Genomic DNA, 21,274 nt, shown 5'->3' with positions numbered 1-21,274 from the left:
ACTATATATATAGATTTGTAATCATGAGTATTGATAGGGTTAGTTTGATATCATGAACTCTGTATTATACGTTTTAATGGTAATGTTTTTGATGTAATTGTCATGAACTACGGTATTTGCAGACAGGATGTGGGTTCAAGCCTCCTCCTCCGTTGATACCACACTTTGCTCATTAATATGCATTAATACACTTGCGGCGACTCTTCGTTGTTCTTTCCCTCTATGACTGCAGCTTCGGGTGTGTGGGCTGAGAGGGGTGGGAGGATAGGGGAAGTATCGCTGGGACGGGCGATAGGATGGAACTAAGATTGTGTCATGCCTCTGCTTTACAATTGAAAGCGAGGCCTGGCCTCTAGCGTGCTCTTTACTAATGACTATCGAGAGTGAGGCGTGGCCCTCACTCACGGACATCAGGACAGCATTAACGATTGGCTGTGGGGCTGGAACGCATTGTAGCTAGCTGTGTTGACAGGGAAGCTTTTGTGCATCACTTCCACCTCTGGCATCATATAGGTGTTGTTTCCGCTATGGTCCTCGCACTTGAACGGCGGTAAACCAGACACCATTGGCCATTAGACTCTGGCGACATGGGGATTGGTTGTGTGGGTAGGACGCGCGTGTGCGTCACTTCCGTCGCGGAATTATGAGCGGGGCCTGGGCTTTCCATGGAGGAGGAGGTTTGGGCCATCTTTAACTATATAAGAGAGGCAATATGGTGTGTCATCCGTGCCCCGAGACGACGTGAAGTATCACTAAACGCGTCAGACGGTGCGACATGCTGTTTATTGCCTTGTGAACTGTACCAGCTGGAGAAGGAGAGACCTGTGGAGATCAGCGTACGGCCGACACTTCCCACTTGTTTATGCCATATCTCACTGCTTGATTGTAAGTGTGTCTTTTAGTTTTTGATTTTTATTAAATAAGCAATTTTACACTATTGGAGCACCTTTTCTCCCTCTTTTATGGTGAATTCGGTAATTTACACAAACTGGAGCCCGTTTGAACTATGACCCTGAAGGAGGGTGGAGCTATGGAGGATTGAGGAGTATATATAGTGCAATCTGATCTTTTGATGTGCCAATAATTTTTTGACATCTGGTAAGGAGCCAATTTTGACCTTGGTGGTGGTACACTTCGGCATGTTTCACGATTTGGGAATATGAAGCAAGGAATTATCATTTTTGGACACTATATTCAACACATGGTGTTTCGCATCTGATAATAATTGACTTCATAAGTTGGATCTATTTTGAGGACTATTATATGAGGACATGTTTAACTTTCATCAAGGACATTTTTGATTATTTATTCACATGTGCATTTTGGCTCTTTTTTTAATTGTTTAGAGTATTAGTTTACATATGTGTATCTAAGTTTATACGTAATTCACATTTGTAACTATAGGTTAGTGGTAGTCACGTTTATCATGATTGTTTAATCACTTTGCACTATATTCATTTATTATCTTTCATATATTTCTATATCGTTCACATACACGGTTACTCAGTTGGGATACTGGTATCACGTGGGAAGTGTGTGTATTTAGAGAGTGCGGTTCTTTTGGTTTAGTTTTTCACATATATATATTTTTTTGGTATATAACAGAACTGCAGCATTCACAGGATTTGAAATTTCCTTTTACTTATTGTCTGTAGCGAGATTTTTCCTTTTTTTCTTAATGCGTTTGTATAGGTTTATCCATTGAACAATTGATATCGATATTGGTACCGCTTAGTAGGCACTAATATTTGTGCATATAGTTTTATTTATTTTTTCACTTCTATGGAGTTTATGGATTGGTATTTTTTTCACTTTTGCCACTATAATTTTTTGTACATTATTCTGATGAAGGATTTTCATAAATTTTTCTTTTATTATGCATTTTCATGATGGTTATAAATGTTTATAGATCTAACCAGGATTTTATCTCCCCAGGCTTGTTACACAGGCGCATATATTTTGATGTGCATGTGCATTGGGTTCCCTCTGATGTGTGTCACTGAATTTGTAATGTCGACACAATGATTCCTAAGGTTTTTTATTATTATACACACATTCGGATACCCACTGATTAGATCTTGCGATTTTCACTCCCTGTTGCTTAGACGACCGCAATAATTGGCTTCAGCTGTACCTTATGGTAAGACAGGGATAGGACCTGGGAGCATTGCAATTTAGTTCGGGCACTTTACATGCCTGTGTTCATAGTGTTAGAGCCTCAGGCGGGTGTTCACAGTGTTAGAGCCTCAGGCGGGTGTTTGTTATTCTGTCCCCCATGAGTAGGCGGTAATATTCAAGTTTGCTTGCTTGTCTCTATTTGCTCAATTTATACACACTTTTTTTTAATATTCCTTCAGTTTTATTTCACTGATTTATGTCATTATATATTAGCATACATGTGGTTCACTTAATGGTATTGTAATGATGACATTTTTATGGATTGACAATTCAATTTATTCTGTCATACACCTATATATATATATATATATATATATATATATATATATATATATATATATAATTAATTAGTCACTATATTATTTATTTATATATTTATGGTCCATATATATATATATATATATATACATACATACATACATACATACATACATACATATATATATTATTTTCATCTTGCTTTTATTATTAGGTACATTTTTTGACTGTATTGCACATTATATATGATTTATACCAGTTCAATCAGGATAAAGCAACTCATTTTCAATGGTAATAGCCTGGGGTGTTCATCTGGAGGGGTGTAGGAGTACCATTAACTAATTCCTCTCCTTTTTTCTAAGATGTTAATGAAGTGACTCCTTTTCAGTGGTAAATGTCTGGAGTGTTCATCTGGAGGGGTGTAGGAGTACCATTAATGGATTTTTATGAATTTTTACTGAAAAATAAGGATGTGGTTTAGTGTAAAAATAAATCCGGCCACCTCCACCCCTTATAGCTGGCCAATTCCTCTCCTTTTTTCTAAAATGTTAATGAAGCGACTCCTTTTCAGTGGTAAATGTCTGGAGTGTTCATCTGAGAGGTGGTAGTTCAATCAGGATGAAGTGACTCCTTTTCAATGGTAATAGCCTGGAGTGTTCATCTGGAGGGGTGTAGGAGTACCATTAACCAGGGGTGCTGCTAGGTCTGCAAAAGATTTGGGGCTAAAGCCCATAGAGGTGTTCCCCAACCTTTTCGCAGACCGGGGGGTTGGGGGGGCACATCGGTGGTAAGCAACTTTCGCGGGCAAAGGCTGGCGTTTTCAAGCATCATGGGTGAGATGGTGTCAGGGTGATCAAAGCACATTGTTTCTATTGTTACATTCTAATATATAATGAAGTGGTTCAACTCGCCCTAATGCAGAATCAATGGGAGCCCTGGCCGTGTCACTTGCCACATTTCCTGCCACCAGATGCAGCTTTTTAACTTTCCACCATCACCTGCCACCAAATGTGGATTGTCACTTGCCATGTCACTTGGCACCATTTGCAGATTGTCAGTTGTCACCATTTGCCGATTGTCACTTGCCACCATTTGCAGATTGTTACTTGCCACGTCGCCTGCCACCTGATGCAGATTGTCACTTGCCATGTCACCTGCCACCTGATGCAGATTGTTACTTGCCACATCATCTGCCACCTGATGCAGATTGTCACTTGCCACATCACCTGCCAATAGATGTGGGTTGTCACTTGCCAACTTATGTGGATTGTCACTTGCCATGCCAGCCAGTGCCCCCAAATCTGCATTGTCGCTGCACTGGTCCATTTAATGAGGGCAGGAGACCGGAGATGCAGGGCGGGCAGTGAGAGATGATGTAATATCCCTGCTCCCCGCCGCACATTGCTCCCACATCGAAGTGGCCCGGCTGTGAGGGCGGAAGAGTGGTGACGTGGAGTGGACAGAGAGAGTTGATGTCATCTCTGCTCGTCTCTCTCCTCCACCTCTAATGACGCCCGCCCACCCCAGCTACGTCCCACTGGTTAGGCAGGGACGCAAGAGACTCGGGCTATGGGCTCCAGATTCGGGGGGCTCCAGCCTCAATAGCCACCCCATGGCGACACCTATGATCAGTACCCTCGGTCCTCCATATGACATTTTACTTACATTTACATGCATACAGTACTGAGTGTAAATATACGCTATCAGCCCTGAATGGCCACCTAACATTTTCACTTGCAAGTGGCCTGAATGGAAGATTGTGTCCTAGCTTGTATAAATGCTGTGCGGTGGGGACTACCTGCGTCCTAGCAGTCAAGAAGGTTAGGTGGCATGTATATTCTTGTGCTGTGTACTTGTGTGTTGAACTGGTTGGCTCTATACACTGTTTCACCCCTAGTATTTGTTGGGTGACTAGGTCCGCTTTACCTACTGAATGCATTCCTAAACCAATAAATATGCTTTACTGCTTTGTTTCACAATGCTATTATGGGAGTATGTGGGATGTAATTTGTCTCAGAAGTTAAAGTAGAGTAATAACACGGAGACACTGAGGGCTCCCACTAGTGTCTAAACTGCAAAATGCCCTAAGGTGTGTTGGGCCCCTTCCATATGGAGCAGGCTCCACTGAAGTCTGTCTGCACAGCAGGGAATCTATGTCAGCTAATCCCCACTGAGCAGGCAGATGGCTAGTCCATGTCTGCTCCACTTATGCAGACACAGCCTGCTCTATCGGCAGTTGAATGTAAATGGACCATCTCTCTGTCTCACCCAACTGTTATCTGATCTGCCAAATGGATGGGGAACGGATCCCGCCTGTTTTTAGTGGACCAACTGTCCATAGAGCAGACTGGAGGTCCAATTGGGTCCGCCCAATAAATTGACAGGTAGACCCGATTGGTCCTCTAGTGTAAAAGGGGCCTTAAAATATCCTACCAATTTTCTGGATGAAATGTCAGATTTTTACACAAAAAAATAAAAAAAAATCTGCAAATGCGTGTTCAAAAATAAACACATGGCAAAAAAGTCCCAGCAATTCTTCATGCATGAAACCCAACATGATATTGTGCTGCCATCCCAGTAAGTGGGAAATGTGGTGGGAAAATATAAAGGGGTCTGTTTATATATATATAAAAAAACAAAAAAGCGTTGCATGAATGTAACAAGCATTTGCCCATCCTTCACAGATTCTGATTGTATTTTGCTTTATTCAGTGACCTCATTGGCTCCATTTAGCAGCCATAATGCAGTATTTTCCTGTTTGAAGTATTCCAGGAAATGTATCACATTATGGGCACTAGCTGGTGCTGATGATTATAGGAAATCAACGTATTAAAGTGATACTAAAGTAACCCCTGGCGGCCAGGCTCCGAGCACACCCGGGAGTGGTCGGCCTTCGCAGTGGTTCCCTGGTAGAATCAGTGAGTATGTATGCGGACGATACTCTTTTGTATTTGGAGGATGAGGGGCCATCGCTGCAAACTGCCCTGGAGGTGATAGAGGAGTTTGGCAACCACTCTGGCTTACAAATAAACTGGTCCAAATCGCAGATTTTGCCCCTGGACGTGTCTGCGCCTGACCGTTGCGCGACCTCCCTCCCACTATCCAGGGTATCCGAGATCCAGTATTTGGGGATACGAATTACAAGGGAACCTCGGGACTACATCCTATATAATATCGAACCACTGTTTTTATTTTATTTTTTTTAAATCAGAGAAAGTTTATTGAATAACAACAAAACATACAACTTGCAGCTTACATCTCAAGTACAAAGTATTGTTACAGCGTATAAATGTGTACATCTCTACAAAAGGAATATGCAGACATTTATTTCTCCACTTCACATGCCACATCCTCCCATCCATCTCATATATTAACACCTTATATTCTAGCTGTACCCTGATTCACCCATACAGAATAATTTACAGTGGGTGTCTAACATTCAATGCCCCCCCCCCCCACTCTAATTTCGCTTCCCTTGCTCTTATCTCAGCATTCTATCCATAACTAGATCAACCGGTGAGAGGCCGGGAGTATCCAACCAAAGTGCCCAGAGTTTCTCAAATTTTTCCCGTCGCCCTCTATGTTGAAAAATGTACTTTTACATCCTAATAGTGTCCCCCATTTGGGCAATCCATTCCCCCAGTGTTGGAGGCTCGGTCGCCTTCCAATGCTGAAGAATCATCTTCCGTGCTTGGAACAGGGCCCTGGCCACGGCCTGTCCACTATTTTTCCCCAAGGAAATGTCATCTAGGATCCCAAGTAGACATGTTTTTGGGTCTGCGGGTATGATAATCTGAAACACTCTGTTAATAGTGTCCAGTACCCCTGTCCAGAATAGGTGTAGTTTGGGGCATCTCCACAGCAGGTGGATCAAATCCCCATGATCTCTTGCGCACCTGGGGCAGTCTGGGTCCTGTCGCACCCCCATCCTAAACAGTCTGTCAGGCATGTAGTGTACTCTGAGCACGATATATAATTGAGAAAGCCGCTGGGCCACATTTAGCGAGCAATATTGTACTGCCTGTAGTGCCTCCTCCCATTGCTCATCCTCAAATGTACCACAATCCCTCTTCCATTTATTTAGTGCCGTCTGCGGGAATCCCCCGAGGCAGGCATTTAGAAACATAGAGTAAGTTTTGGAAATAAAGCCCTGGAACTGTGTTACATTAGCCATAGATCAGAAGATCAGGGTCGGTGAAAGAGCCCCACGGGGTGCCCCCCGCCTGCGCCTTCACTGCATGTTGCAGTTGCAGGTAGTAGAAAAGCATAGACTGCGGTAGATGAAATCTCTCCCTCAAATCGGGGAAGGGAGTCAGCCTCCCTGCTGTAAAAATTTGTTCCAAATACTGAACCTCGTGTCTCCTCCACCGAGCACCACAATCCAGCAGTAGTAGCTCCTCATAGTGCCTATTCTCCCATATTGGGCTGTACTCAGTGAAGCCCTCCACCCCCTGTAGCTGTCGCCGTTTATTCCAGATTTTCTGCATAAGAGCATAGGTGGGCAATCGTTTGTTTAATTTTGCGTAGGCCAAGGCCTCCACTCCCGAGGGTACATCACCGTGGCCGGAGGCCAGGCACATCAGGGCCTTAACTGGGTCCAAGCATGTGGTCTCCTCCTCTCCCTCTGTCCCCCCCTGCATAGCCCTGGCTATATGCTGTGCCTGTGCTGCGAGGTAGTAGGCCCAAGGATTAGGGAGGACGAGGCCCCCTGCCTCCTTGGACCTTTGTAGTTGTTCTAGTTTAATCCATGGGGGTCTATCTAACCAAATGAAAGCTCTAAAAATTGAGTTAATAATGCGAAAGAACTTCAGAGGGATTACCATAGGGGTATTGTGCAGAATATATAGAAGTTGGGGCATAAAGATCATCTTTATCAAGTTAACTCTTCTGACCAGCGACATCTTAAGACGGAACCAAATTTTAGTTTTTTTTTCGAATTCTATTTAATAGTGGGGTTAGGTTAAGGGGAATATAGTCAAGCGGTTCCGACCTGACCTGTATACCCAGGTACTTCATACCCGTGGACACCGGCACGCCATGTATTAGCCGCCCTCCACTGTCTGGATCGGTATCCAGCAGCAGCAGGGAGGATTTTGTCCAGTTTATAGTCAGTCCTGAATAAACACCAAACTTTCCTATTGTCTCCATAGCCTCCCGCAGGGAATCAGATGTGTCTCCCAGAAGTAGCATAGTATCGTCTGCATATAGCATGATTTTTTCCTGAAATCTCCCATACTGGAAGCCTTGTATCCTCTGATTTTCTCTAATCAAGGATGCCATGAGTTCGATGGCCATGGCAAAAAGGAGGGGCGACAGTGAGCACCCTTGCCGAGTGCCCCTGTGCAGGGTGAATGGGGCGGAGATATGTCCCGCCTCTCTAATAGTCGCCCGGGGCGAGCAGTATAATAGCTTCACCCATGACAAGAACCCTTCACCGAAGCCAAACTTACCCATGACAGCCCATAAATATTCCCAATCCATGCTGTCAAACGCCATGTGGGCGTCCAGAGAGAGCAAGGCCCTGTCACCCACATTCTCTCCCTGCGTTTGAAGATTTAGGTAAAGCCTACGGAGATTAATGGCTGTAGACTTTTGGGGCATAAAACCTGCCTGGTCCGAGTGTATGATGGAGTAGATGACCCCATTCAGTCTCAAGGCCAAAACCTTGGCCAGGAGTTTGATATCACTCTGTAAAAGTGATATCGGTCTATAAGAGCCCGGGTCTAAGGGGTCCTTACCTGGTTTTAGGAGAAGCACAATGTTAGCCCTGGTCATAGAGTCGGGAAGGCTCTGGCACTCCCTTGCGTAGTTAAGAACCCTCAACAGGCGAGGCAGAATAGCCTCCCCATATTGTTTGAAGACCTCCATTGGGAGACCGTCGTCCCCCGGGGCCTTTGAGTTCAGAAAGAGGCTAAGAGCCCCTTGCAGTTCCTCCAGACTAATTGGAGAGTCAAGGAGTGCTCTGTGAGAGTCAGAAAGTTTAGGCAGTTCAATTCCCTGCAGGTAATCCCCTAAGTCAGTGGTCGAATAAGTCGCCCTGGTGTCAGGATGATCCTCCTCACGGACGTCCGAGCGGCGAAAGTCGCAGAAGATCTCTTGCCCAGTTCCAGGAGCGTTACCGCGATCGGCGGTGCGCGCGCGTGCACGTGCGCGTGCGCGCGCGGGCGTTTGACGCAAATTGGCGCCAATAGCGCTATTTAAACTGGATCCATGCCTCACTGCCTTGCTGCCTGATCAACAGCGTTCCTGTGCGTCCTGGTGATCCGTATCTGAATCTGAACCTGAACCTGTACCTGTATCTGTACCTGTACCCTGATCCGTATCGAACCCGGCTTGTTCCCGACTCTGCTGTTTGCTGCCTGCCCCCCGACTTTGGCTTGTACCCGACTACTCTTCTGGATTCCGTTTCTGTACCTGATCTGCCCGCCTGTGCCTGACCTGGACTGTTACACCATCCGTCAACTGTAAGTTGCTTGCTGTTGTACTACAGGACACCTCCCAGTCCTCCGCAATATCTGGCTGTACTCCTTCTGTGTTTGTAGCCTTCTATCTCTGGCCGCAGACTACTGGACTCTTCCGCTTCCGCTTATCCATTGCACCTGCATCCGTTGTTGGACTACAATACCCCTCCGTTGTTTGTCACTTCCTGCAATCACTTGTATACCGTTGCTGGACTACAGGAACCCTTCTGCTGTCTGCTGGAACTTATCTCACCTTTGCCTGCATTCAGACACCGGACTACAATACACCTCCTCCTTCAACGGTCTTCTGCCTCTACCACCTGCTATCCGGTCAGGCACTTGTGCCCCTCTGTGCTCCTGAGCCCCTGTCACCACTACCAGGGTCTCTCGAGTCAGAGGTCTACGAGAGGCCACTCCCTGCACTCCGGGCTCTGCTTAAAGGTACGTGACACCTGGATTTGTACAAATCAGAGTAAAACCTCACCAGTTCCACCATAACCTGAGTTTGGGTGTTTACCAGCCTCCCCCCCTCAGTGCGCAACGCTCCAATAGACGGAGACATTTGGGAGACCTTAACAATTTTGGCCAAAAGGCGGCCCGTTTGCTCTCCCTCCTCATAGAAGGCCTGCTTATTGAAAAATCTTTTCCTGTCAGCAGCTTCCCTGGAAATCCGGGTAACCGCCTCCTGCATGGCAAGCCACGCCACCCTAGCTGCTTCAGAGGGGTCGGCAATGTAATCTGCCTCAAGTCGGCTTACCAGTCGTTCTGTCTGCTCCCTGATAGCATGTGATTTAGATTTGATCTCCGCCAACCTCAGTGATCATGAGTCCCCTGAGATACGCTTTAAACGTATCCCATGCAAGCCTTAAATCAGGGTGGTCCTCATGTCGTCTCCAGAACTCAGAGATCTCAGTCAACACCCTGTCATGAGAAGGAAATAGATTAAGCCAAAACGCATTGAGTTTCCATGGTGCCCTCGGCAAATCTGTGGCCGGCTTGGCATACAAGGAAACCAATAGGGGCGAATGATCTGATATACCCCTCACCAGATATTTAATGTCTTCTAATAAATGTGTCGTTGGGGTGAGCAGAGACACAGATCAATTCTCGACAGAGAGAGGTGGAGCTTCGAGAAACAAGAAAATTGTTTCTGTAGTGGGTTACGATTGCGCCACGGATCAGCCCATCCAAATTCCTCCGTAAACTTCCGCAATGCCGTTCGAGCCCTCGTGCTGGAAGCCGCCGGAGGCGGATACTTATCCAAAACTGGATCCATGTAGCAATTGAAGTCTCCCACAATAATAAAGGGTACATCCGAGTTGATACGGCAACAGGACCCTCATCACCTCTATCGTGAAAGGAGGTGGCACATATATAGCAGCAATTATACAATGCAATTGGTAAATTTTACACAGTAGTATTACATATCGTCCCTCAGCATCTATGAATTTGTCCAACAGTTGAAATTCTATGGCCCGATGCACCAGCACACTCACCCCCCTGGAATAAGAGGTGTGAGTGGAATGGAATGCACTACCCACCCAGGAAAATCCCAGGCAGGAGATCGTCTCCGGCACCAAATGAGTCTCCTGCAGTGCATAAATGGCAGGGGAGTATTTCTTAAGGATAGTGGTTACCATGGATCATTTCAGAGGATTCTGAACGCCCCTAATGTTCCACGACAACACAGATACAGTACTCATCAAGATAATCGCTCATAGATATGATAGGGTAAGGCATCGTGTGTACCCTAGGCGCTTTAGGGTATGCATATGTGTGGGGCGCCAATTGTGACAAAGTCGTGATACCTGAGTTCCAATTAAAGGAGTCCGCTGTGGCATGAAAGGCGAAACAGCATATAACATAGTTCCTCCTGTACGCCTGCTGATTCCTACTCAAGCTGAAGCTGCGGCAATAACAGATCAAAAAAATAAGAATCATAACTGTCAAACAAAAAAATCTCCCAGTCCCCGTGAGTGCAGAGAGGGTAACACTCTCCAAAAAGTGAGAGTGGTCTCTCCAGCCGACAGAATAGGGGGTAAGTGTCATTCAATTGAATGGGGGAAAACCGAGAGAATGGGTATACAAAAAAACGTGGGTTGAACATACCCAAAATTCCAAATGTCTCTTTGGATAAACTACTAAATGTTCCAAACCAAAGTACTACTTAGCTGTATTCAAATTAACTTCACTTGCTCTCATCGCTTTGTAGAATAACAGTAGGTAATGGCTTCCCAGCCCAATTGTGTGATGATAACCGCTATACGATCGTGCTTATATGGAGGTCCGGTCAGTCTCCTTCTGCTGCATTTCTTCCCGCTTGCCTGATAATGTGTTCATTGGCATCCAACCACGCGGGCGCCTCAGCAGCCGTCTCAAAAAAGTGGGATTGGCCCCCGCCGTAATCCGCAGTTTCGGCGGGAACAACATGGCGTATAGCGCTCTAAGCCTTTGCAATCGTTTTTTAACATCAGTGAATCTTGCTCTGCGCTTCTGTATCTTCGCTGAGTAGTCAGGATAGAATGAGATGCGTGCCCTGTTATATTGGACATTGCGTGGCTCTCTTGCCTGGCGTAGCACTATTTCTTTTTCCTTAAAATTGAGTAACCTAGCTATCATAGTGCGGAGCGGGTGCCCTGGTGAAAGGGGCTTGGGCGGTACCCTGTGCGCACGTTCAACCGAGTACAATGGGGTGAACACATCCTTCCCAAACACCTCCAATAGCCATTGTTCAACAAAATCTATGGGGTCCCTACCATCCGTCTTCTCGGGGAGCCCCACAATACGGATATTATTCCGTCTCAAGCAGTTTTCAATTTCATCAGATTTAAGATTTAAGTTTGCTCTAGCAATCCTGGCTGTAATTTGTGTATCCCTCAGCAGGGGTGTCAGCTTGTCCTCTATCTCAATGATGTGGCCTTCCGCCGCGGTAGTGCGCTCCCTCGTTTTCTGTACATCATGCCTAATAAACCCCAGTTCTTCCTTCAGGCCACCAAACTGATCCTGCAGAGTATGAACTGAAGCTGTGCATCGCTGTACTGCCCTCAGTATGTCTGCTAGGGAGGGCTGAGCTGCTTCCTCTCCCTCATCCTCCTCCTCCATGTCAGGAAGGCTCTGGCTCGGGGACGCTACAGGGCCCTGTGCGTGGCTCCCCTCCTCCTGCTGAGTGTGGAATACCGCAGGGGTGGCCGACATGTCCTCCCCACTCCCCTGGGCCGTCTGGGGCACAATTTTCTGAGCGTAGTATAACATGTCCCTCCGGGGGTCTTTCACTGTACTTGTAGGGGGCTTAGGAGTCTTACCGGAATCTTTAAGCTTCTCCTTGCCGCGAGCAGGCTGTGAGAGAGTAGCTGCGGCGCCATGTTGGGAGTCTGGCATTCCGGCCTCCGCGTGTTTTCGGGTCAGCATAATCTCCCCAGACCTCGGCAGCTACTCCAGGCACACCAGTGGGGACCCCTGTGCTGAGTTCAGCCCGATTTCGGGTGTTTTAGCTGGCTGGGAAGAGGATCTTTACAGGATCAGTGCGGGAGCTCCGTGATGCACGTCCGCTCACATGCCGGTCTCGGCCACGCCCCCCCGTTTTTTTTTTAAAAGCACGTACCCAGGCCTTGTCCCGTCTCCCTCTTGGGGTTATGGGCAGGGTTAATCTGTCTAAAATGATTTTGTTGCCCAAGCTCCTCTATGCACTTTGGCACTCCCCGGTTATGATCCCACTCCGGATTTTTAAATTGCTAGACAATATTCTTAATACTTTTATTTGGGGCTCATCTAGACATAAGTTGGCTTGGAATACCCTTAAGAATCCGTCCTGTTCAGGGGGGGGCAGCCCTCCCAGACTTCCGCACTTATTATATGGCGGCACAACTTTCGCATTTTTCATCACCTGCACAGATCAGATGGGGAGAGATATCAGACGTTGGTGGGTAGAGGGGAGGGTCTCCACACTCATACTCCCATTCAGATGCTTTTTCGTGGGGGGAGGGCGGGAGACACCCAAACTCAACTTTTATCCTACCACAGAAAGATTTGGAGGATGGCTCTGGAGGTTATCGGCGCCGACTTCCACCACTCACATACCCCCCTGTGGTGCAACCCCCAGCTGCAGGAGCTACTGGGTATCCCTGAGGTCGAACTGTGGGCCTCTAGGGGTATTATATATCTACACCAAGTTATATCTCCACTTGGAATACGTGATTTTTCCTCGTTACAGGTGGAATTTGACCTGCCCCACTATATGCAATTCCGATGCTTGCAGCTACGACATGCACTTAGATCCCAGTTTGCTGAAGGCTTCCCAAACGTCCAATCATTAACCATGATTGATTTGATATTGAGTGACAACCCGGCTCAATTGATCTCAAATATGTATAATTTATTAAGGTCTCGGGCGGTGAAAAAACAAAAAAAATTTTTTTTCTTTTTTTTAAAAATAACAAACGTGTTAAACTTACCTGCTCTGTGCAGTGATTTTGCACAGAGAAGCCCAGATCCTCCTCTTCTTGGGTCTCTTGCTGGCACTTCTGGTCTGCGGTTCAGCCCTGACCCCTCTCTTATCATTGGCTAACTGATTTTGACAGCAGCAGGAGTCAAAGGCACCGCTGCTGTGTCTCAGCCAATCGGGAGGGAGAGTCCCGGACAGTGGACACACTCGGAGCTGCTGCACACTGAAGGTTTATCTTCTTGCATAGAATTCATGAAGATAAAAAACCTTCTGCCCTTACAACCTCCTTCAAGCTGTTTTTTAATAATAAAAATAATAATCTTTATATAGTGCCTTTTTAAAGGTAGCGTCTCAACACGCTTTTATACCTCACATGATTGAACTGCTCTAAATAGTTATTTGTTGATTTATTGTGCATTACAGCAAACTGCATTCCTAGTATAGAAATATTATCTATTATTCCTTGATCACACATCTTCATCACAGCCAAAGGGGAGGATCAGGGTTCAGATTGGCTTATCGTTCATTTTAGCAGATGCCGGTGATGGTCCTTTTAGACAAACTTCTACTGAAATGTGAGGACTGCCATTGCCAAGCTTCTCAATTTGCTAGTTGCTTACATTTTCCTTCAATATTTTCTTAGTCATGGGCCTGGAAAAATCCTGCACAAAAAGACATCAACATAACTCCTATTGTGCATATTAGTTTTGCGTCCGTAACTTTACAAAGTTGTGATGCCCAGGGATCAGCATTATAGCTGGGCAATGAGTGCACTGGGAACCCTAAAGGAACAATTCACAGTGGCAGCCTCTATATTCACTCCATAACTCCTAAATCTGTTGGTTTCAAGTCATAGCACCCACAGCTCTACACAGTACAGTTCAGATTTACTGTGATGATAAATCGAAAATCTATCCAAATCAATGACTAAACAGACTCTGCTTCTCTTAACAGGTACAAGAGAACTCTCCTGGACACAGAGCTGGGCTTGAACCTTTCTTTGACTTCATTGTTTCAATAACTGGCCTTAGACTGGTAAGTTGAAAATGTTCTAGTCTGTATTCTATGTTTACGTTATGTGTGTCTTACAACTTCACACACAAACCTAAAAAATTTAAAAAAAACAACAACTCTTGCGCTGCTATGTCCCTCTTTAGCGCTTGTTTAAAACGGAGTAGCAGCTCACACTTCATGCCATTCAACATAGTTCTGTTCAGACCAACACAAACTTCGAGAAAGATGAGGAAAATCCATCCACTTATGGGTTAATACAAACTGACTGGGTGGTATGACTGTAAAGAACTGTTAATTTTGTAGTGCCAGAGGCAGAACAAAATAGTGTTGTTTGGAGACTCCTCTCTGGCTTAGAAATCCATTAGAAAGAGAAAACTTCTCCTGCGCTCTGGTGTCAAGGTCCTCAGTATGTGGTGCAAACGGCTTCACAAGGTAGTGCCTAACGTCTTGCAGCCCTCCTGAGAATGATGGATATTTAACCACTTGCTTACTGGGCACTTAAACACCCTTCCTGCCCAGACCAATTTTCAGCTTTCGGTGCTCTCACACTTTGAATGACAATTACTCAGTCATGCAACACTGTACCCAAATGAATTTTTTGTCCTTTTTTTCCCACAAATAGAGCTTTCTTTTGGTGGTATTTGATTACCTCTGGGGTTTTTATTTTTTGCGCTATAAATGAAAAAAGACCGAAAATTTTTATGTTTCTGTGACAGAATTATGCAAATTATTAATTTTTCTTCATAAATTTTGGCCACAATTTATACTGCTACATATCTTTGGTAAAAATAACCCCAATTAGTGGATATTATTTGGTCTTTGTGAAAGTTAGAGAGTCTACAAGCTGTGGTGCGAATCGCACAAAATTGATCACATCTGATGTACTGGTGGACTATCTCGCTTCTTGTGACCCGAACAAGTCAGGAAAGTACAAATACCCCCCAAATGACACCTTTGTGGAAAGTAGACATTCCAAGGTATTTAGTAAGAGGCATAGTGAGCTTTTTGATGTTGTCATTTTTTTCCCACAATTCTTTGCAAAATTACGATTTTTCATTTTTTTTTTCTCCACAAAATTGTCATTGTAATAGGTTATTTCTCTCACATGGCATGTGTATACCACAAATGACACCCCCCAAAAAATTCTGCTACTCCTCCTGAGTATTACAATACCACATGTGTGGGACTTTTTCACAGCCTGGCCACATAGAGAGGCCCAACATGCAGGCAGGTAGCGCCATCATGTGTTCTAGGAACATAAATAACACATCTAACTTGTTGACTATTTATTACACTTTTGAAGCACCAGGACAATGACACGTGACACGTGACACTGATGACAGATGGCACTGATACGTGGCAATGATGACACTTATACGTGGCACTGATGACAGATGGCACTAATATGTGGCACTGATGACAGATGGTACTAATATGTGGCACTGATGACACGTGGCACTAATACGTGACACTGAAGACACGTGGCACTAATACGTGGCACTGATGACAGATGGCACTAATACGTGGCACTAATACGTGCCACCGATGACAGATGGCACTAATACATGGCACCGATGACGCATGACACTGATGACAGATGGCACTGATACGTGGCATTGATGACACGTGACACTGACAGGTGGCACTGGTGACAAATGGCACTGATACATGGTACTGATGACAGATGGCACTAATACGTGGCACTGATGACAGATGGCACTATGTGGCACGGATGACACGTGGCACTGATGACAGATGGCACTTATACGTGGCACTGATGACAGATGGCACTGGGGACAAATGGCACTGACAACAGGTGGTACTGGGGGCAGGTGGCACTGGGGTGGATGGCACTGGGGGCAGGTAGCACTGGGGCGGATGGCACTGGGGTGGATGGCACTGGGGCAGGATGGCACTGCTGGGTGAGGATGGATGGCACTGCTGGGGGAGGATGGATGGCACTGCTGGGGGAGGATGGCACTTTTTTATTTTTACTTTTTTTTTTATCAAAAAGCAAAGCAGAACGGCTGCCGCTGCAGCCGTTCATCTCTCCCCTCTCACACTCTGTCTGTGTGAGGAGGGAGAGCGGCGCTGAAAGATCATCTCATATGTTTACATATGAGATCATCTCCCATTGGACACGCCGATCGCGCTGTAAACGGCCGCTGTGATTGGGCGTTTACAGCGATCTGTGTTTGCCTGTCCCCGGGGGACACGGCGAACACAGAACTTCCGCAATGCGCGCCCGCGGCGGCGCGCATTGCGGAAGTAAACATTAGGACGTGCAGGGACGGCCTCCCGGACGAACGCGCCTGCTCTACGGCCGTCATTCGGCTATAGGGCGGGCGCAAGGTGGTTAAAGGCTAAAGGAAACAAAACAAAAAAGGGGGAGCACCAACCTAGTGCATTACCACTGATAGAGCTTTATTCAAATCAAACACAAAGCAAAATGAATACTCACAAACGAATATTGATAAAGGCATAATCAATACAACAGGGTCCACTTTTCTGAACATCAACAAGCCCAGACCTGATGTCAAGTAAATCGACCGATACCCCAACGCAATGGCTGATGTGTTTCAGGGGAGAACCCCTTTCCTCAGAGCCTAGACGGCCAATGGTAATGGGAGAAACCAAAGGGGTCCAAGGCACATCAGAAATGTAATTATATTTACATGTTACAATAGGACTGTTTTTGTTTTCATCTTCTATGCAAACTGTTGGATTCTCAGATCTGCTGTGCCCTGAAACATGGCAAGTACTAGGGTACTAATGAGAATGGGCACTGATTTTTAATGGATTGGCATACACTTCCTATGAGCACTCCAGGCTCATTATGCTGCTACGTATTTTGATGCTGTTATAATCTCACGTGCTGGTGTACGTTGGTGTTTAAAGGGATATTACAATCTTTGTTTGTTTTTTTTATAACATGTTCTACTTACCTGCTCTGTGTAATAGTTTTGCACACAGCATCCTAAATCCTGTTTTTAATAGGGTCCCACACTGGCACTTCTGGCCCCATCCCTCCTGCTGGGTGCCCCCCACAGCAAGCAGCTTACTGTGGGGGCACCCAAGCAGGCGAGCTCTGTCTCTTTATCGAGTGCGAGTCCCCAGAGAGAAAAGGATCAAGAGGGGGATCAGGTAAGTATTAGGGGGAGCTGCTGCACACAAGTTTTTTGTTACCTTCATGCATAGGCACGCAACCAAATAAAAAAAAGTACATTTCTTATCGTACAGGACACAGAGTCATAGTAGTTACTATGTTACTAGTATCTATGTGGGTTATAGGCCACCTTCAGGTTATGGACACTGGCACGCCCTAAATTAAAAAGTGCACTCCCTATATAACCCCTCCCACTGGTGGGAGTACCTCTGTTTTTTTGCCCGTGTCTAAGGTGTTGGTCACAAGTGAAGATGGGCTGAGCTCCATTGGAGCAATCCTTGCTGGGGCTACCCATGCAGACCGAAACCATTCAAAGTGTCTTTTTGGCTGAATTGAATGGTACCCGTGCCTCGTATCCGAAGAAACGAGGTCTCGCCTGTAACGCTTCTCTTTTTAGAGTGCTGGACCTCGGGATCCAGTACTTTTTGGTAGGCCATAAAGTTTACTGACGGAGGTGCTATGACAGGTCCAGGATTGTGGGTTTCCTCAAGGATCTTCGGCTCCTGAAGGTTTAACGGAACCCACCGTGAAGGGTGAAGATTGGGTCTCTTGGTTTTCCACAGAAAACCCTGAGGCGGGAAAGGTAAGTGGAGTTTTCTAAGAAATGTTTAAAATTTTCTTATGAATGTCTCCTTTAAATCAGTAAGTGTTGTCATGCCTATGTGTCACCACTGGGGGCTGTATTGAGCAATAATGCCTTATGCTTCTCAGAGAGCTCACATTGTCTCCAGAAAGCAGGAAGTTTCTCTCCTTCCCAGCAGCAAGACCTCCAGTAAGTCTGGGAGGTTCCCTCTCCCCACCAGATGCCCCCTGGTGCCGTTTTTTCCTCCCCTCTTCTCAGTGAAAGAGCGCCAATGGATTTTGATGGGGAAAAAATGGCCCGATCGGCTCGTCAACTACCAACCCCCCGCTATTCCTCCTTCCTCCCGGAGATCCCATAGAATCAGGAGCCCACTCACATGGGAAAAAATATATATTTTTTGGGTGAAAAAAAAGAGGGGAAGGGCTTTAGTTGGCGGGGGGGGGGGGGGTTAGCGCGGCGTTGGCGTCCTCCAACGTCCAGCACGGGAAGGTCCATTTTAAAAGCACTATTGTGTTATTACATGCTGCAGGAGGGACACTATTACTCAAGCAGTGGATGCATTCTTTCTGATAGTACCTCTGCTTTGTGCATCAGGCTATGGTCAGAAGGGGGGTGAAAAACACCTCAATAAGGGGCTCTAGAAAGACTTTTATAGTCACACAGAAGTCTAGATCCATCCCAGTAAGAGGGTATCCTCCCCTTAGCGTCATATGGCTGATCACGGTGAACCGCCAGGAGGGGCAAGTGTTGCAGCTGCTCTTAACACTGTAGCCCCTGTGTATTTTACTAACAGGGTTTTCCTTCAACTATTTTAAGCTTGAAGTAAAGGTTGATGCTTTAATCACATCCCAGAGTGGGACCAAGCGTAGCAGCTCCCCATCCATTGCTCAGCACCCTCATTCTGAGGAACAAGGGGTGAGAGATAGCAAATGTCTCTTAAGGACCAGGAAAAGAGCAGATCCCCAGGTGGAGTGTACTAATTATAAAGCTATGAGACTTTTTTTGCTGAGTTTTCCCTTTTCTACACCCTGCCCCACCCCACCCCATTGACCCGTAAGATCACACGTACAGTTGACCTGTCCCATACCTGTTTGTTACCAATCTAGGCTTGAACACTTGTCTAAAGAGTGAATTTCCCAGGCGGGGTCCATAGATAGCTGACACCGCGTGGGAGAGCTTCCGAGTATCACCTTTTTGAACGGTTATGACTGGACAAACAGTTGTGCGAATTCTTAGGATGCTTATAAGATGTTGTGTATACAATGCAATCCCTACCCTGTCCCCCCTCCCCACCTTTCTTTATTCTGTACCCCCCTCCCCACTTCCATTCTTACTGTATTAAAATGTTACCTGAATTGTAACAATAAACAAATATTCAACCTTAAGGACCAGGAAAAGACTGACGATTCCTCTTCCAAAGAACCTGATGCGGAGTATCGGGTTCACAGGAAAGGTTGTTGGTACAGTCTCTCACTGAAGTGGTCCGCTCCACATTTTTACTGGCAGTAAGTCTGCTTTCACACTGGGGCGGGAGCGGCGTCGGCGGTAAAGCGCCGCTAAAAATAGCGGCGCTTTACCGCCGACGCCGCCCCCCCCTGTCGTTTCAGCGGCGGTCTGCGGGCGCTAGCGGGATGGTTTTAACCCCCGCTAGCGGCCGAAAAAGGGTTAAACCTATTGCCGCGGTGTCCCATTGATTTCAATGGGTAGGAGCGGTATAGGAGCGGTGAATACACCGCTCCTTCACCGCTCCAAAGATGCGGCTAGCAGGACTTTTTTCACCGTCCTGCCAGCGCATCGCTCCAGTGTGAAAGCCCTCCGGCTTTCACACTGGAGGGAAAGGGGACGGTTTTTTTCAGGCGCTGCACAGGCGCTATTTTTAGCGCTGTAATGCCTGAATACCGCCCCAGTGTGAAAGCAGCCTAACGCAGTCAGTCAATGAGCCCACTTCTGATTTGGGTTCACTAAAGCCTCCCCAATCTGTTCATGCTTTTCTTACCCATTCATGGCTAAGAAAGCTTATGTATTCTGAGTGAGAGCACCCAGATTAACAGTTTTTTTCCCTCTGAAAAAGTTCTCTACTTTATTCTATGGAGGAAGGGTTTTATGGGTTGCTCCAGCAATTTATGCTGCTATATCCTCTGTAAATAAAAACCTGACTTGTCCAGTAGACAATGCTCATATGCTAAAGGGTCGAACAGATAAGAGGTTGGAGTTTCTTTTAAAAAAAATTATATTTCGCTCGCAGGTTCAGCCATTCAACCTGCACTGGCAGCGTTAAGAGCATCTCAGGCCTTAAAGAACCAGTTTATAATGGTACTCAAAGTTATTCCTGATTCGCAGGCCCAAGATTTGGCCAGCATATCAGAAGCGTTGTGTTTACAGTTGACGCTATGAAAGATTCTATTCTCCAGGCCTCATGGCTCATGCTAGGGCTGGTACATGTGCGTAGAATCCTATGGTTGAAAATTGGTAAGCCAAAGCACCATGCAAAAGCTCTTGGTCAGTTTCCCTTTTTATGGTGAACGGTTATTTGGAGGTGATCTGGACAAGTGTATCAAAAGAATTTCTAATGGGAAAAGTTCCCTTTTTCCGGTTAAGACGTTTTTCTCTTTTAAATATGCTTCTTCTCCAGTACCAGGGGCATCAGCCTCCAAACGGTCACGACGGCCTCCACTGACAAGTTTCAAGAGGTAAACCTCAGGGTCAGTCCCAAGGTCAAAGAGGACCTGGGGGAGGTAACCCACAAAACAAAATACTAAAGCCTTATGAGGGGGCGCCCCCCGCTCGCTCGAGCGGGGGAAAGGCTTCTACAGTTTTCAGGGATCTGGCAAGAACAATGTACAAGGGTTCCCGTCTCCTCGTTTCTCAGATCAAACGTTCCCAGAGAGCCAGTGAAAAGGAGTCTCTCTTTCTAACTTTGGACTATCTCTTCTCTCAAAGAATCCCTGCTCTACCCCCCCCCCCCCCCCCCCCCCCGGTAGAGCAGGGATTAGGGTTTTATTCAAACTTTTTTACTGTTCCAAAACCATATGGGATGTTAGACCCATTTTAGATCTCAAAGATCTAAACCGGTTTTGAATATCCGTTCTTTTTGCATGGAGTCAATCCAATCAGTAGTCTCCATCCTACAAGGGGGAGAACTTCTGCCATCAATCGACATCAAGGATGTTTTT

General features: G+C 46.1%; 1 long non-coding RNA gene across 3 annotated transcripts in view; it reads left to right on the top strand.

Moving 5' to 3' along the window:
• Positions 1-21,274, top strand: part of LOC143983058 (uncharacterized) — a 222,225-nt gene that overhangs the window by 157,528 nt on the left and 43,423 nt on the right. For all 3 annotated transcript variants that reach the window (XR_013274558.1, XR_013274557.1, XR_013274559.1), the window contains exon 4: positions 14,293-14,373. This is a non-coding gene — a long non-coding RNA (uncharacterized LOC143983058). The remainder of the gene's footprint in view (positions 1-14,292; positions 14,374-21,274) is intronic.

The sequence above is a fragment of the Lithobates pipiens genome, unplaced genomic scaffold (assembly GCF_037356315.1).
Source record: "Lithobates pipiens isolate NorthernLeopardFrog02 unplaced genomic scaffold, aLitPip1_a1.2 Scaffold_16, whole genome shotgun sequence".
NCBI classification, from domain to species: Eukaryota; Metazoa; Chordata; class Amphibia; order Anura; family Ranidae; genus Lithobates; species Lithobates pipiens.
Note: the sequence above shows the minus strand (reverse complement) of the source record. Positions and strands in the feature narration are given on the sequence as shown.